Source organism: Camelus bactrianus, chromosome 20, assembly GCF_048773025.1.
Source record: "Camelus bactrianus isolate YW-2024 breed Bactrian camel chromosome 20, ASM4877302v1, whole genome shotgun sequence".
Taxonomy (NCBI): domain Eukaryota; kingdom Metazoa; phylum Chordata; class Mammalia; order Artiodactyla; family Camelidae; genus Camelus; species Camelus bactrianus.
Window position 1 is genome coordinate 32,552,664 of NC_133558.1, and position 18,858 is coordinate 32,571,521.

General features: G+C 38.4%; 1 long non-coding RNA gene across 2 annotated transcripts in view; it reads right to left on the reverse strand.

Moving 5' to 3' along the window:
• LOC141574246 (uncharacterized) overlaps positions 1-18,858 on the reverse strand; it is a 335,328-nt gene that overhangs the window by 310,728 nt on the left and 5,742 nt on the right. For both annotated transcript variants that reach the window (XR_012501158.1, XR_012501159.1), the window contains exon 2: positions 17,479-17,542. This is a non-coding gene — a long non-coding RNA (uncharacterized LOC141574246). The remainder of the gene's footprint in view (positions 1-17,478; positions 17,543-18,858) is intronic.

An 18,858-nucleotide genomic window follows, 5' to 3' on the forward strand; every position in this document is an offset into this window, starting at 1 on the left:
GACTTGACTTTCCCATCAAATAGCTCTGGGTCTCCAGGCAAAACAGCCTCTGGATGGCGACTGACTCGTCTGTAACAGCAAGGACTGGGCTAGCTGACCTCTGGAGTTCCAGCTCTGAAAGCTGCAGCTCTACGCGTCAAATGTTCTTTCCTCTCATAAGCAGTTAAAAGAAACGTGGTATGTTTGCTCTCTTCTTGATTGCAGTCAGTGGTAAAACAGGGGTACTTACTACACAAAAGACTGAGGACAGCACTGCATAGATGGCATAGAACTTCACCTTACCAAAAAACCCTGCAGAATTCTTATAAAAATTACAGAAAACCAGGACAACGTTTTTGACATTTTTACATGATTTTTTCCCCTGTTATTTTATCCACATGCAGAATGTACAACGTGGAATTTGACTTGAACATGCTTTGTTGCCACTTCTAGACGTCCTAGAATGTACTTACATAAAGCACGTGGCTTGACTAGAACTCTCAAACGTTGCACTGGTTACTCTCTGCACGGCAGCAAATAATATAATTCCAGAGTAAACATCCCCCACCCCTTTCTATGTTGAAAGGGGCAGCACAGTCAGGAGTGACAGGTTTGTCAACATACAGAATAGCTGCATAGCCCTTTTGATAAAATCGAACTTTGAAATTTCACTTAAGTTTTATCTGACATGTTAATGAAAATAATGTCTGGATTTTCCATATTAACTGGAAAAATAATATACTATGTTTCAACAATAGAAGATCCTGTCAACTTAAGACTCACTCTTATTGTAGGTACCATTAATATGTAAAACATTGTCATTCAGTGACAACCTTACACACTCCTGTTCTATTTTCATGTTTTCAAATCATAGGACGATTTTGGGAAAAAATTTTAAATGTCAAACTCAATCAACAGTACACAAAATCCAATTTTTGTCACTTCAGTGATGACAACATAAATGCCCAATGACCAAATGTGTGCATGCACTGAGTCTGATAACTTTGCCATCACTGCCCCTGGCTGACAGGGGCTATTAGATACATCCTGACTTGAGAAATGCTCAGATGTGAGCATCTTGGAATCAATGAACTGTGACATAGATTTATAAAACGTTCCTATATAGTATTAATATGCATAAAGCAAAACCACTATTTCGGTAGCCATCATCTCTAACACAGTAACTACTGACATTGCATACGGCCTTTCCGATTTTGTCCTGCATTTAAGAACATTCTTTTTATATGCAATTGCATATAACTACTCAGGGGTTATCCAGGCACCTCAAGCTGAAAGGGTCCCAAAGTGGTCTCACTTCCTTCCAAATCACCTCTCTTTATGCATCTTCCAACTGGATTAACAGTATCACCATCTGCACAGTTGCTCCTGTTAGAAACTTTGGAAACAGCTGTTCGTAACCTTCCGCCCTTACTCTTAACACTTTACTAGCACCCGAATCTTAAATATGCTATCTCCCGAAGAATCTTTAGAACCCTGCGCCTTCATCACTACCCGCAGAGGTAATGCCTTAATTCATTTCGCATGAAGGCTTACTAGGATTGCTGTGTGAGTCAACTGTAAGGACTATTTTCCACACACCGGTGTTTTTGAAATTTAATGCCATTTAATGCCATTTTCTCCCCTTTCATTCAAGAGACTGTAATTAAAACAATAATGCATTTTTACAATAAGTCTTAGAACTGAATAAGCGTGATTGTGGTGGTTACGTTCATGTGTCAACTTGGGCAAAGGGATGCTCACGTGGCTGGTGAAGCGCCAGCTCTGGGTGTGTCTGGAGGGTGGAGATGAGCACTTGAACTGGTGACCTGAGTAAAGCAGCCGACTCTAATGTGGGAGGGCGTCACCAGAGGCGAGAATAGAACAAAAAGCAAAAGGTGAGCGAAATTGCCCTCTCTCTGTTTCAACTGAAACATCTACCTTCTGCTTTCAGATACATGATGAGAGGCAAAACAAAACAACAAAAAGGTTTAACTTCAACAATCATGTATGTGCTGAACAACTAATTATGACGGCCACGCCTCGCATTTTGATCTCTGCCCTGCAGTCACTTCTCTTTGAGAGGATATTGCTGGCTGGAAAAACTGTTCTGGGACCTATTTCCTCTAAGTTCTGAAAACTAAACATTTCATTTTTAGTCCATCTGGCTCTCCTCATGTTTGTCACGGGCAGTCGGCAATTTTGGCGTCGTGCCTGGAACCTCCTTAGCAAAACCCTGAGATTCAATAATATCTCCTATTGCTCATGCTACTGCAAGCAGGGCTGTCACCGTTTGGCCAGTACCTAATTTTTCTCCAGCCTAAAATCAGTTCTGTCACTGTCCTTCAGATTTTCACCTTCTCCTCAAGGCCCTTACACTTTCTCTATTTAATAATCACCTTGAGGCTCTTCCAGATTTTTCCATCACTGGTCCTGAAGCCAACGCCACACACGTTAGTTCTGGGCTACAGCAGCACTCCACGTTTACGGCAGCATCCCAGATTCTGTTCCAGTTATCTGCTGTTACAGAGCAAACGCCTCCAAACACACAGACTTAAATCAGAAGCAATCTTTTTTTTTTTTATGTTGCAAATCTGCAATTTGGGTAGCGCTCAATGAGGAGGACTTGTCTCAGGAGCAGGCGGTACTGGAGGGCTGACTTCAAACGGCTGGAGGCTAGAAAAACCAGGGGCTTTGTAAGAATCTCTCTTCACATGGTGTCAGGGGCTCTGCATGGAGTCTCTCCACATGATGTCTCCAGCCTGCCCCCAGAGTGATCTAACTCCTTCGGTGGCTGCTCGGGGCCCCAAGGACAAGTATTACAAGAGAGCAAGCAGGATGCTGCAAGTTCTTTTACAAAGTGTTCTTTGTTGCACAGTGTCATCAGTAGTTCAGTGAGAAATGGGGACTCCCCCAGGGCAGTCACGAGGGGACAAGGATTGTTGGGAATGGGGTTAACCCAGCGGCTAATTTCCATAATCAGCTCTCCTCCTCCTGCACCCCAGCCACAAGTCTTCAGTTTGGTTATCACATATTATTGTAAACACTCACTATTTTCTTCCTCTTTTATGTCAACAACCTTTAAAGAGACTGTGCCTTTTTATTCAAATGCCCACAGTCACAGTTTACATGTATTATTCAGGTATAAACTACTTACAGCACCACTTTCAAAGGGGTCTTACTTGGGTGATGAAATGTTGGGCCACTGTTCTCATTATTACTGTATCTCCAGCAACTCAAACAACGTCTGGAACATTCTTGGTAAGTAACGAATGCCTGTTGGAATAGTTATTTTATCAACCATTATTTCAATAATAAGAGAATGACATCTGAATAAGAAGAAACATGTTACAACAACTGCAGCTTTAAGCAAGAGAGTTCCTCCTTTTGCGTGAAGGAATCACTCTGATGTCCTTCCTGAGGTTACTAATTGCTGAGGCTTAGAAGTCAAGAAGTCAAATCAATCTGCATATCCAAGGAGGTGGGTCACCAACTTCTAAAAATAGTCAGATCTTCGCTTACAGCATTCAAAAGCAATGACCTTAAACTCTCCCAAAATAAATGCATACGAGTATTTTCTACTTTCCAAACCACTTCCAAAAGTCACTTAATTTTTCTTTCCACTGATGTTTGTTAGACCCTCCTTGTATTTCCCCCTCAGAGAACACAGGAGTCACTGCTAGGGTCAGGAATTTGTAATGACAGATTTTCAGTTCCCTTTTAATACACCCATAAAAATAATCTTTTTAAAAATAGACACTTCATAAATGGAACAGAAATGTTCTGATCTATTTTTGATGACATTTACCTTTTCTTCAACATTCATTGAAAAGAAAAAAAGGTAAACTTCAAAGAGCAAGAGAAAGACACAAGGTCACTTCTGAGATTTCATCCCATCTATTATCTCCAGAACCAGGTGTTTTCAGTTTATATTTAGCTTCCAAGTATACACAGGCATATAAATTTTAATGTGTTTACCAGTTATAATTCTTGCTATGGTGTATTGTAAGTAGTCATCAATCAATGAATATTTATTAAATATTTGTTGTTTAAAAATGTAAAAAAAATGTTTAAAAAATCTTAAAAATTGCCTAATCTCATCTGCTGTCATTGTACCAAAGCTTCAAATGCATTTTGTTTATCAGTTCTTCATATTCTCATGTGTCCATCTATTACCACCAATAATATTTATTTGTAATTGATTTAACATTCTTGACAGTGCTCTTAAGCACAGACAGAAATCCAGACAGCAGGAGCTTATAATTTATTTATTACCATCTTTACAATAGGGTCTTTAATGCAAACAATGAAATGATATCTACCTGATTTACTAACGTTTAATATAATTAGATTTAAGGACAGTTCAATATAAAAACCACTCTCCTGCCTAAAACAACACCTTTACAAAAGTATTTTGCCAAATGTGTCACAGTACACTGTCTCTGTTAGAGCTCAGCGTTAGTAAGTCCTCACCAGTGTTACCACTTTCCTAACTATAGAAACAATGCATAGAGGAAGCAGCAAAAGCATCAATTTAATCTCCAGATTAAAAGAATCAATGCTTCAATTCCAGTTAGGATACAGATAATTGTCAAGTATCCTTGCTCCTGCTATAACAACCAAAAACATCGATAATTTTTTAAACCATAATTTTTATTAAAGTCATTGAAGAGTACGATGAGCAGAGAACAGCGACACTTTTATTCCTGGAGTTAATTTTCTAGGCTTGGTATTAGTACTGGGAGGAGGTTAAGAGATTTTACCGTAACAAGGAAAAACGAGCTGATATTTAAAAACAGAAGCTATAAAAATTCTTAACATGTATATGCCAAACAACAGAGTATCAACCCACATGAGACAAAAGCTAATACAACTTAATTCTATCTATTCTAGAACTGAGTAATTGTCTTAAAGACTGGAGGAGACTTAGGAGACATGACAACTAAATGTAATATGGTATCCTGGATTGGACAGTTGGGACAATTGGAAATTGAATAAAATCTGTAGATTAGTTAATGGTATTGCATCAGTGTTAATCTCCTAGTCTTGATACTTGTACTTTGCTTAAATAAACCATTAACTTTTGTGCAAGAACTTTCAGTTCTCTTTTTGCAACTTCGTATAGTCAAAAATTACTTCAAAATAAAAAGTTAAAAATAAACAAAACATAAACCATTTTCACAATTATCCAAAGCTTGTTTTAGTTAATATGCAGCTACAAGATAGTTAAGTGATCTCTTAACAAGCATGCCATAAATTTCCTATTAAATAATTCTTTATACTTCACAAAGGTATCTTTCTTCAAGACTATTTTAGTGATGATCTTTTGTTCAAAAGATCTTTCAGATACTTTTTTTGGAATTGCCACAAAAGCAGATTGTGTGCCACTGAGAATATTAAACAGTTTATTTAAAAGTTGGGGATTTGGGGGAGGGTATAGCTCAAATGGTAGAGTGCATGCTTAGCATGCATGAGGTCCTGGGTTCAATCCCCAGTACCTCCTCTAAGAATAAGTAAATAAATTAACCTACTTATCTCCCCCACCCCCCCAAAAAAAAGTTGGGGATTTTTTTCACTATTACCCAGATAGGATAGACAGATAAATAGAAATGTGCATATCTATCTAATATTATATATACATTCATTAATGTATGAATTGTATATTCATTCCACCATCTTGGCTACAAAATAATTGTATCTGTTTTTAAATATTCTAATTATCCACAAAGAACAGATTTTCTACCACTGAGGATATTTAAAACAAATTCTACTGCAATAATTTTTAAAGAAAAGTCACAAAATATTGGGGGCAGGTATTGGCATTGATGCCCAGACTTCCAAAGTGGCAGCCTTAAAGAAAGACAGCACCCACAATTCCTGCTATGTTTGTAAAATTGGTTGTACATAAGGTTTGTTGATAGACACTGTAAGGACCCAGGGGTGCATTCTGAAAGCTGTAATTCAAGTGTGCCAGGCTAAAATTGCTTGAATGACTTGTCAAATAGGACTTGCCCTATTATAATTGCTCTGATTATACCGTAAATCAGTAAAACTGAAAACAATTCACATTAGTTGGTTACATTTGAAAAGGCCAAAAAGAGTTATGGATAATAGCAGTAACTCTGAATATCCCTATAAAAATCAACATTATGGCCTCCTCCACCCAATAAAATGGGAATGACTGGCTTCTGCATTTCAATTATTGCATGAAAGCATTTCTAGGCTATTAACAACCAGCTGGTAAAGGCCTTTTTCATTTCATGGCATAACATTGTTTAATTTTAGAATAATAATCATGTTTGATGCCACTTTTTGCCATCAGTTTTCCCTTCTTACCCTCATCAATCTCGGTAATTATGTAAAAGTCTACTTACAAGTCTTTAATGGATTAGTTGTGTGATACATCAATTTAGTATTATTTACACACTGGAGAACATAAACATAATTATTAGTTAACTCAATTGTATTAATCCACCATAACTGCATTTTAGGAAAATACTGCCATCTTTTAGCTTTCTTATTTGTATTGATTTTGTTCCGTATAAAATTTACAATAATTATATTATTCCAAACCACACAAAAAGCTTGAGATGTCATTCATTTTTGTTCAAAATGCATTTACTCAACATCTTTTATGGTATTAACTTGGAATATTCTCTCAAAAAGATGTTTTTAAACACATCATAAATGGTAAAATGCTATAAAGGTCTGAAATATTATGTTAAAAATACATTATTTGGGGGGAGGGGATAGCTCAAGTGGCAGAGTGCATGTTTAGCATGCCCGAGGTCTTGGGTTCAATCCCCACCGCTTCTTCTAAAAATAAACCTAATTACCTCCCCCTCCACCAAAATATAAAAAAAAATTTAAAAATACAATAATAAATAAAATATTTTTTAAAATATATTATGTTTTCTCTCATTTAATATTTGGCTTCAAATTTCAGGCCTGTTCTAGGACTTAGAACCTGAAAGTAGAATCCACTGGTTGGGGCTCTACATATACCTGAAAACATCTGAGTCATTTAGCTAATGAAAAGAATAGCTTACATTTTAAAAAGGGTTTTATGGCTTAGAAATAAGGTATTACCATGTCATTACACAGATAAGAAAGCTCAGTCTCAGAAAAGTGAATGTTTTAGCCAAGATCATGCAAGCGTGAAGTGAAAGAGCAGAGCCCAGAGCTGTCTCTTGGTTCCTCTTCCCCACGACACTGCCCGCTGCCTTTATAAGGCAGCTGACAAGTGTTCCCATGGATCCTGGCTATGGAAGCGAAGCATCCAAGGGCCAACTGGGCTAAAGAAACTATTTTCCTAAAGAAGTAACACTCTGTAGCTCATATAGCCAAGTTATAGGTTTTACACTTCAGGTATAAATATATGTAAGAGTCAGGATGAACTAGAGATCCACCAGCCCTCCCTTCCTGTCTGGATTTGATCGTCTGCCCCCTTCTAAGGCTGTGTAAACTTGGTTAACCCAGGATAGCACTGGATGCGGCAGCACTGCACAACAGACATACGCTCCAACTCAGGGGCTGGGAGTAGCAGGCAATCAGTACAACCACCTCTTTGCAAGTGGGACTGTCAAATCTTTAAATATTTAAGATTAAATACGTTCTGCTGGTGTATCTTCAAGTTCACCGACTCTATCTTCTGCTGATTCCAGCTTTATTGTAAGCCCATTCAGCGGATTTTCCATTACAGTTATTTTTACTTTGCAGTTCTAGAATTCCCATTTGGTTCACTATTATAATTTTTAATTATGTGCTGACATTTCCCCAGCTGTTCATTAATTATGGGAACTTTCCTATGAACACAAAATGTATTTATACACCTAACTTAAATAATTGCAACATCATAGCCATCTCAGTGTTGGTTTCTATTGACAGTTCTATTCTGAGCTACAGGTCACATTTTTCTACTTTTTCATGTGTCTATAAATTTTGGATAAACAAGAATATAAAGAAGACTATTGTATAGTCTCTAGATAGTGATTTTTGTTTCAGTATAGTTGACCGGAAAAACCTCAAACTCGGAGTCTTGTCCTCCGTATAATGGATAGCAGCTGGCATTTCTGTTTAGTTTGTCAGCTTTCAGTTGCTAATTTTTCACTGGGCCCCTTGGCGTCTTCTCTTTATGTGTATAACTGAACTGTCAGCCAATTACGGGGACATATTTGGGGGCTCACCTCCCCTGTGACTCTTTCTCCTCCAGGATTTCATCCCCTAAATTTCTGACTGGTCCTCCAGCCCTAAACTCTGTCCTTTGACACCTCCAGCTTATGAATCCATGATTTCCTGAAACCCAAGTTACGTATAAATCAAAGAGTGCTCTCAGGCAAAAGGCCACAAAGTCAGAAACCGCTCCAATTCCCCTTTCAAGGGTTAGCTCCTGTGCGGTTCTGGTTGGCTTGCTATTGCTCTCCAGGGCCTAGAAATAGTGGGGTTTTATCATCGTTATCTTAGGGGGGTTAGTTTATCCAACCAAGCTACTCTGCCATCACCAGCAGCTGTAACTCCAGTACGTTTAAATCTAGAGAAATTTCCCTATAATAAAAACAAGGTCATAAATAAGTTTCATCTTGTTCTCTCGGAAATTTTGTTAGCTAAGATGTTGCGTTTTCCTATCTAAAATCTCCCAGGTTTGTTCTTCTAGTTTTCACAGCTATTTCATGGTCCACTTGTTTCAGTCTTCTCAGCATATAGAATGTTCAAACCATAAAATCGTATTTGCTAACACAGAGGAAAATTTTAACACAGAGGACATTCATTAAATGTCTAGTCTGTGACAGGTGCTGTACTAAGCATTTTGCATATTATTCCTTTTAACGTATGTCTAGCATCAAAGTCCATGCTTGATTTGAAACACGTGGCACTCCAATTTACTTCCAGATTAGATGTGAATGATAATAATAATGGTAACAGTGACTGCTCTTGGATCTAATATCTCATCTGCTGGGACTCCCATCCCTACCAGTACAATCACAGGGTGGTTCGTAAATTCTCCTTTGCATATTTAAACATTTTCCCTTGATGCAACCAGTAACCTACACCATGGCACTTACTAACAGCTTTATATGCTGCTCTCCTATTTTTTTCAATTACATGAACTAACCTTAGAATGACTTTGGAGTTACTTAGTGCACTGACATCACTTTTTCTGTCTTAATAGTTTATAAACGCATATGCTGCTTGCTTTTTGAGAGTGCTGTCTCTCCACAACAGTGCTGAAACTATTGTAAATTTCAAAACCAAATGACCTGTTCTCTTATATTTTTATAGCACCTCTAGTGTTATCAGCATTTTAGTTGATAAATGCTTTTAGTTTCTTGAAGAAATTTTGGACAAATTGCAGAACTGACATTGAAAATTATGATCTAATTACGAAGTCACCTCCCCTGAGGAAAATTAATTAATATTATTAACAGAGAATGATTAACTTAAGAGTCATCTGCTTCATGACTCTCTGCATTGCAAAGTCATTTCTCGGGCTTACAGGGAACAGATTTTACCCCTCTTAACTTAGTGTCAGTGTCTAGCCTTTTGGGAGCTAACTGCTAATTGTAAAACTTGTTCAATAATTTTCCCCAGGGAGGCGATCATCTCTTTATGCAAACAAAGCCTTTGGAGACTGAAACGTGAAGTCTCTGCTAGGGTTCTTGCAATTGGTAGTTCAGGGTTCACCATGGATATTCTGCTATGTACCTAAAAGTTAAACCAGCAGCTCCAAGGAATGATAGCATCACATTTTTAGGGTAATATGGGTCCTCTAGGGCAGTGAAAGCACCAGACAAGGAGCCATGCAGCCAGGAACTTCCTCTGAATTACTCTGTAACTGGTCCTGTGTTGCTGGGGCTCGGCACCAGCACCACAACTTGCACCACTGATGCTGGGCACCAGACGTTAACATTGTAACTCGGGCTGTCTCTGCGAGCTGAATGGTTTGAGATTGATCCAAAATGAATGGATTCCAGGGCGTCTGCTTCTTCACACTCACTTCTGAGTCAAAGCCACAAATGACTGTGTCTGATGGATACAGCTGGGGTCACACATCCTTGTACTTCAGCTTCTAAGGAAGTAGGGGTAGTGTTTCTGATTTCCTTCTTGGGAAAACACAAAAAGTGACTGGTAAAATTCCACAAATAAAGGACAGATTTTCAAAGGTACTGCGTGACCAAAAGCCTGGGACGTTCCTACTTGATGGTCACAAGCATCTGAGTGGAAACTGGGTCATGGATTTAGGTGCTATTAGCCAAGAAAAGTGGATAGGTAGTCTAGCTATTCGTCTTGCTTACTCACTGTAATTTGTTATGCCTAAAAATTCTCTTGTGTTACCCCTAAAAGAGAACTTGTGTATTATTCTATCTTCAGGGCAAAACAGAGTCTATTGAAATATGTGGAGAAAACTTAGATATAGAGCGTTATTATCAAGAGTTGTGGCCCATGCAGAAGCCAGTGCAAACACATACTTTACATAGGATAGTTAGTAAGCCTCTATATTCCTAAGAGCACCCTTATAAAATGAAATAACTTATTAGAGGCAAGAGAGTGGGAACGTCATTTCTGGAAACACTGGGAGCTAAAAGAGAAATTTTAATGGAGACTATACTGCAGATCTGAAGGGCGGTCTTTCTTCTAATCATCACTGCCTTCCTCAGGCAGGTTTCACATTTTGACAAAGGGAGTGTGGGTTTTTACAAGCAACACAGAAGAAAGTCTAAGCACCCAGTGACAACTCACAGGATGAGAAGAAGGCGGCAACAGTAACATTAGGTTGTCACCTTGTCACTAGTTGAAGCAGTGATGCCTCAGATGTGCCTGATTAGAGTCAGGGAAACAGGTAAACTTTTTGCAGAGCTTTTTCATTTTATAAATCTTGAAGACAAAGGCTGCAGTAAAAGGGCGACACATTTACTTCTGCTATGGCAAATATAAAAAACCCAAGATCTCCAAATAAAGAAAGAGTTCCCAGCCTTCCTAAGATCCACTCCTAGAGAGGTCTGCAGACACTTTTGTTCCTTACAGGAAAAGAGCATTTATACATAATGTGAGATAAAATTAAAACTTCCTGGAATTGTTTATGGTTCTTTTTAAAATCTTTCATCAAAAAGAAAAAAATTAAGAGGAAAAGTAAAAATTTGACATACAGAGTTTACTAATTTGCTTAAAGTTGGTGATTTTTAAAAATTCTGTTAGTGTTGGTTAGGCCCTTTGAAAGACCCCTCAGTTTTGTTATGACGTAAGTTTTCTTTCAATAAATTGCTAAAATAGTTCTTCCAATGGGCTTGTTGTATTATCTCCGGGGGTCTTTGCATCCACGTAACCACACCATCAAATATATACTTGATCCTGAACCCCACCCAATAACATAACAGGTTTCTTCTGTTAATTCCTACATATAGGAAATACATGGTAGAGTCGGATCCAAAAACAGGCAAACACGGGAAGTAGAAACTCAAGAGTTTGTTAAAATGCAGAGCAGACGGGCAAGTGAGGAAAGAAGCACCGCCCAGACACCTAGATCTAGCCATCACTTCTAGGAAACACACAGTAGGGTCCCTGACTCCTTGACCTCGTCACCACCAGCGAGGTGTTCTTCCATTCAACAAGGTCCACGGATCACTGAGGATCACACAACACTGCCCAGCAACCTCGTACGTCTTCCTAGTATGCTTGATTTTTCCACTGTCCAAAATGACTATTTCACACTTTATCATCTGTTATCAAGTCTACTGCCCATTTTCCTTCCCCCCAACCCCAGAAAATGACTTTGTCTTTCATGTTATTCAGAAGATAGAAGCACAAGGACTGGTAACCACACGTCTCCACAACCCATCTATCTGCGTCTCATTTCCTGTCTCCGCAGCTCTGCCTCCCACACCAGAGGGGAAGGCAGTGTCTTTGCTTCTCTCAAAGGCTCACACACCCTCTCTGATTGGAAGCCCACTCCTCTCTCAGGGAAATCTCCCTTATATCCTGCAATACCAACCTCTCTGCCTCTAGTGAGTCATTCTCAAGAGCTGCATACCTACTTACTGCCTCCCACCTTAAAGAAAAAAGTAAAACAAAAAAATGTTTCTTCTCACATCACATTCAGCTACTATCTCAATATTTCAAAACAGCTAACAAGTATAACTGAAAAATAATCTGATGGCAGATTTAACACCATCTGTGGAATATTACTCGGTTATAAAAAAAAAGAACGTAATTTTGCCACTTGCAACAACATGGATGAACCTGGAGGGCATTATGCTAAGTGAAATAAGCCAGGCAGAGAAAGACAAATATTGTATGATATCAATTACATGTGGAATCTAAAAAATACAACAAAGTTGTGAATGTAACAAAAAAGAAACAGATACAGAGAATGAACTAGTGGTTACCTGTGGGGAGACAGATGGGGGGGTACCAGGGTGGGGGATTAAGAGATACAAACCATAAGGCATAAAATAAGCTACAAGGATGTATAGTACAACACGGGGAATACAGCCAATATTTTATAGTAACTATAAACAGAGCCTAACCTTTAAAAATTGTGAATCACTATACTGTACACTTGTACCTTATATAATATTGTACATAAATTTTACCTCAATTTAAAAAAAAGGATTGCCACAGGAAAAAGCAACATTTTCCCATCTGCCCTGACTTCATACAGCTTAGACCTGCCCTTATTCTTCATGACTTGGGTTTTCTGTTTTATTTTAATAACAATATTTTATTAAAAAATATGTATTTGCCATAAGCCATTCTAAAACATCTTTTGAAAATGAGTGTAATTTCTAATAAACTAACACAAAAACATATGTATGGTCAGGGTTTTTCTGTTGAACAGAAACTGTATTCTGTGGCCAGTTCTCATACTGCTATGCTCTGGGTTTTCCCCCTGGATCTTTCTAAGACAGGGATTCCCCCATCCAGGCACTGCAGACACTTTGGGATGGGTAAATCTCCATTGTTAGGTGGTGCCCTGTGCTTTATAGAAGGTTTAGCACATCTCTGGCCTCTACCCACCAGATGCCAATAGCACACACCCCCCAAGCTGTGACAACCAAAAATGTCTCCACACACTGCCAAATGTCCCAGGGGCACAGAACCACCCCTGGGAGAGAACCACTGCTCTAACAGCATGTGGAATGGTTTTCCTTGGAGATGACTTTCCTGAGAGTCAAGGAATAAATTATGGTTTATTATCAACTATATGGGGAAGACTAGGTCAATTTGGGGGGCCTATTTACGGAGCAGAACGGAGGAAAGTGTGAAAACATGGAAAAATCTTAGTATCTTGTGTTTCTTCACCACTTCATTGACTACACCTCACATAGGTTCTACTGAATGTTTATTATGAATTTAGAAAATTCGCGAGACTGGCACGCGAGGTAAGAAGAAAAAAAAGAAGCTGCATTTATTTATGGAAAATCTACCGTGGTCCAAGCTGTGTACTTGGTGATTTTCATATGTTCTCTGCTATCCCGCCCAATATCGTAGGTAAGAGCATGAGTTCAGTAGAACACAGACCTTAGTTTGTCCTGTCTCAGCCACTTCCTAGCTACACAATGTTGAACACGTTGTTTAACTCCTTTGAGCTACAATTTCCTCCTCTGTATATATGGTTAACAATATTTTCTACCTCACAGGATTATTGTGAGATTTAAAGGCGACAGCACATGAGAAAACTCACAAACACTTATGCTGTAAGCATTCCCAGATGGGAAACAGAAACCCTTAGTCTCTCAGCACAGTGAAGCTGGGACATGTATAGGTCCTCCAGACTTCGTGTTTTTTAAAAAAAAAAAAAGTCAGTTATTTCTTTTCCTCTCCTTATCTAATTTCTTTTTGCATACACTGCAACTTTTCAACTTTTTCAGCCTCAGGAGATTAATGCTGTATGACAAATCATGTCAGACTAAAAGTGATCATGTCCTTTGGCTTATTTGCAGTAACGATTAATGAGCTGTTCTGAGACCCAGTGTCATCTGCAAAAACAAAAGTCCGAATGTTCAAGAGTGGGTGTGTTTTTAATGCACTCTATGAATAATAACAGCGGATTATAAACTGACGATGTGTCAAAGACCGGAGAGTAGAACCCTCGTCATTCTCTTCCTCATGTTTTTATCTTATCTTGGATATTATCATAGTTACATAATGTTTTAAAAGCAGAATTTTAAACACTATGATTTTACTGAGTATAATACAGCCACTTGAAATGCTCAATTTTTGTCAATTTTGATATCACAGTGACAGAGAAATAAGTAAAGAGTCATGACCTAGTAACTGCACAGATAACTACTTGACTTCTTTTCTGTCTCCAGAAAAGCCAAATTAGACTTGAACAATAAGTGTAATGTCATTACGGTATCTCATCACATAGATGATTCTTGGATAGCAAATATTGGTATGGGTTCTAACAGCTGAATATGGAAGGGATCTCGGGGTCTTATTGTAGACCACTGAGGAGCAACTGAGCAAATTACATGTCTCTACACAGTGCATGTTATATTCCAGTGAGAAAAGTCCAATCATATATATACATATATATGCATATGTGTATATATGTATGTATATAATATATGCGTATGTGTGTGTGTGTATACTGCTCTTAATTCTTACTTTGATTTAAATATGTTGTTTAGGCTCATACATTTAACCTCAAATATTTAAGGTTTATATATTATATACATTAAAGATAACTCATAACCAGATCTACAAAGTCACTACTTGTATTTAAATTAAGGCACTATATAATTCCTGGCGGATCCAGCTAGAAAAAAGTATGTCTATATTTTTTAAATGCTCAAAACTTCAATCACTGCATCAGGAAAATATAGATAGCTTTTAAACACGAAATCACCTGCAACCACAGCAGTTAACTATCTCGCACAAACAAAAATTATTTGATAATGGAGGGTGACAGATAGAACTATGTGTTACTTAACCAAAAGGCTGAGCTTAGACCGCTGTACAATTTCTCATGTCAGCCTGCGACATCCTCTCAGAAGCATCCCCCATCCCATGGCTGGTGCTCGTTCACCTGCAGGTATCCGAAAGAGTTGGTTTACTCTCCAAATGAACATTTATGCTACCTCCCCCAGCCTCTGGGGGTCCATTCGCGGTGGTCCATTTCCACACAGACATTTTTATCAGGACCCCAGTGCCCCCCAAACAGGCCTTTCGGACAAAGCCTCTTTTAAGATGGCCCCAGGGCTGTTCTGATGCTGTTTCTTCAACCACACTGCTTTGTATTCTCCCCAAGTAGCTGCTAACTTTGGTTTTAAGTCCTTTCCTTCATAAATAAGCTTAAGCAGTCTTGTACCTTGCTTTGAATGTGGGATTCTTGACATCAGTTATGTGGTTCTCAGTATTTAGGGTCTCGGCCAAAGTTAGACAGAGCACCAAATTAGCCCCCAAGGGCAACAAAGAATGCCTTCATTCATACATGCACACACACAGTCGCTGAACTTAATTTACTGAAGGTCGTCTAGTGTTTGGGATCCAGAGCCGAGGAAGCGGGGGTAGCTGTGACAGAACCAGTCATTCCTCCCACTGAGTAAGAGGAAGGGAAAAAAATATGGTCACAGATGGAGGCAGTTTGTAAATCTGGTGACAGTTCAGGCTTATTTTTCACTCTTATCCAAATGTTTTCTTTTTCAACTGCATATAAAATAAGTGGTTAAAATATTATGTACACATGATGAGATCTTGGCAGGAAAGTTTAAGGAAACAGAAATGAAGCTATCATAATCACTTGATGAAAGACTAAATGCTCTTACTTTAGCACTGGGTGGGATCAGATATATCATAAATGCATAAGCACAACTTAACCAAAGCGTTTTTTATTACTGCAGTACAAAAATGAATTAAACTGAGAAAAATTAAAGGTTAAAATTTCCTATGTTTGCAGAAAAGCCAGCATACCAGGTGCTATCAATTTATTATCCTCAACAAAGAGCTTTAAGATAGCAACCGATTGTTTTAAGATAAGCTGCAATTTTTATTAAAGCCCTCTGAGGAACAATTAGGAGAAAACATTTGTAATGTGCAACTGATGTGCTGTACACTGTACAGTTAGACACAGGGAGATCCATTAATTATCCAACACCATCGAGAACATAAAACTCTTTATGTCTTGCTTTGCTTTACTTTGCTCGGCTGAAAACGGGAAGAATAAGCTTTACTGCACTTTGTGATCCTGCAGAAGGGAATATTTAATAGTCTCAGAGCATAATGCGGTTATACAGATGCATGAGATATTACAATAAGAAAAAAAATTACACTATGTCTCTGGCATGTGAATGACAAAGAAAAAAATCGCTTCCTACTCCAAAGGGGAAAATCGCAGCATTACAGAATTTAAAACTTGAGGATGTCATTAGAACAGCCTCCTTGTCCGAAGGTGTCTAGGACTTCAGACTGCAGAAAAGCAATCATTTAGACTCGCTCGTCTCATAGTGCTGTCCCAAATCCCAACTCCGACACAGAGATGTGACTACACATTCCAGGGTCTGCAGTGACCCCTTTTTGGATAAACTGTAGTACCTAATTTTTCATATCATTCATTCCAAGGCGGAAATGCAGCTCAAAACAGACTCAGAAATAGAAGTCCCTGGGCTTACATTCTGGCTCTAGAAACTCTTAGCTATGAGACCCTGAAACCAAACTTTTCATGCCTTAGCTCCTTCGTGTGTTAATGAGATAATAATTCGTCTACCTCAGTGGGTTCTGAGGATAAAACTGCAACAGTGACTGATACACAGCAAATACTTCCTATAAAACTTAAGCAATACAATGCATCATAATTCATCAACTTCCCTGTGCCTGTTTTTGTATTTTCTTCTATTTATATTTTCACATGAAATCATTCCTCGCAACCTGAAGTCAGATATTTTTTCTTAACCCCTTCAAGCTCAACGCATATGGTGGGTACTCAGCAAAACTATTTCAAACTAATGCACTTGGGTTCAGAAACCTTTGTATGTGTTTGTCAAAAGTGAGAAAAACATACTTTCTGTACAAAGAGGCAGGTTCACTATAAAAAGATCATAAAACATTTCAATGATAAGGTTTAAATCAATAAGAGATAAACACTGTTTCAAATATCCAAGAGCTAAGGGAGGGAGGCCACAGAGCAAGGAAAACTGAGTGTGAGAGTTTTATGTGGACGCAACAGCATTAAAATGTAGCATGATATTTTAACTTTCTTCTTGGCCCCAGGTTCAGGGAAAGAGAATTTGAAGCAGAAAGAAAACCCATTATGCTGACAAATTTCAAGGTTGAGAAAAATCCAATCTTTTCTGGAAGAAAAATTTTTTAAATTAGTCAGTTGTTTTTAAAGAAATTTTGAAGAAAACTGCCCTGTCTATGAAAAGTATGGTGGTGAGACAAATACAAACACATTTTCTTTTTAAGTTAAAAGATATAGAGTCAGTTTAGAAGCAGGGCCATAGGATTACATGAAGCTTTGTACAGCAAACTTTTTTTTTAACTTATATATAATCCCAGACTTACCCCTGAATCTTCTCTTTTTCTCACCTACTGCATCCTGTACATCAGGAGATCCTATTGGCTCGACCTAAAAATTTAGATATACAAATCTAAATTTCTATGCCCCTGTAACATAACTTCAAAACATATAAAGAAGAAACAGAAAAAGATCATAAAAATAAATTCATAAATTACAACCCACTGGAGGATTTTAAAACACCCACCAGTAACTGAGATAGTAATCAGTGAAAAAAATCAACAATAATATCAAAGAATTGAACTACAAAATCTAGAAAAACTTGAATTGACAAGAATATGTTACTATACATGCATATGAATATCACACAAATAGAATAGAATGTACATTTATATCAACTACAGACTTTATGAAATAACCACATAATGATGTGTAATGATAGAAATTAAAGCCATGGGTGTGGACAGACTCGTCCCTTACATACACAGGTAATGGGAGAAAAGGAAAAGTTTTAGGCAGAACCCTGAGTATGGAGCTGAGTGCAGCAGCAAATGCTTGCTTCCTTCCAAATCTAGTTCCTTAGGCTTAACTTCTTTTTATTTTTTTCAGCTTCAACTGAAAATATCCATCTGGATTTCTATCGGTGCATCAAGGAAATTATTTCCCAAATTTAATTATCTTATGTACCAAACGCATCCTCTTTCTTTGTGCCCTAGTTCAGAGGCTGAAACCTCTATAGGCCACATGACAGAGGCTCTCTTGCCTCTGGCTTCCTGTTGGGTTTGATCAAAAAGAGTCTCTGAAGGGAGATGAGATCAAAGGATGGGAAGATGAGGGGTCGGGGCGCTTACCGACCCACATCGCATCCCACCCCGGGCTGCATTCTGGCAGAGGCTGCTGCTTCCCCACTAAGGACCAGACCAGCCTCGGCAGCGGCTGGTGGCCGGCTGCCTTATGAGCCCTCTCTGGCTCCCGCTGCGCTGAGTCCACCGTGGTACATAGCTCTTTATTAAATCATTACTCGGTAAACCCTTTTAAGTGTGCTGTTTCCTGCTGGGGGACTGAGTGATCCCTCACCCATAGATTCCAAACTCAACTCTTAGACGAATGCAAACGTAATCATGTACCCCTAATAAACCAGCCAATCTTCAAAAATACAAATACAATATGCGTTGAAAGGCAGGGGGTTTTCCTCACAGAGGAGTATAAATAATTCAGAAATCACCATCCATTCCTGAATAAGCAAGTGCTCGGCTGCACACTGTGATTTATATTCCCTTGATTTTTTTTTTTTCATACAAGCTTCACTAATATAGAGTTTCCTGGCCTCTTTTATGTGAAGTCTGTTTAACAAACAGATACAATAGTAAAATAGTCTCCTGGCATTTACAATACTTTCATTTTCTCTCTAAAGGATGTGTATCTTT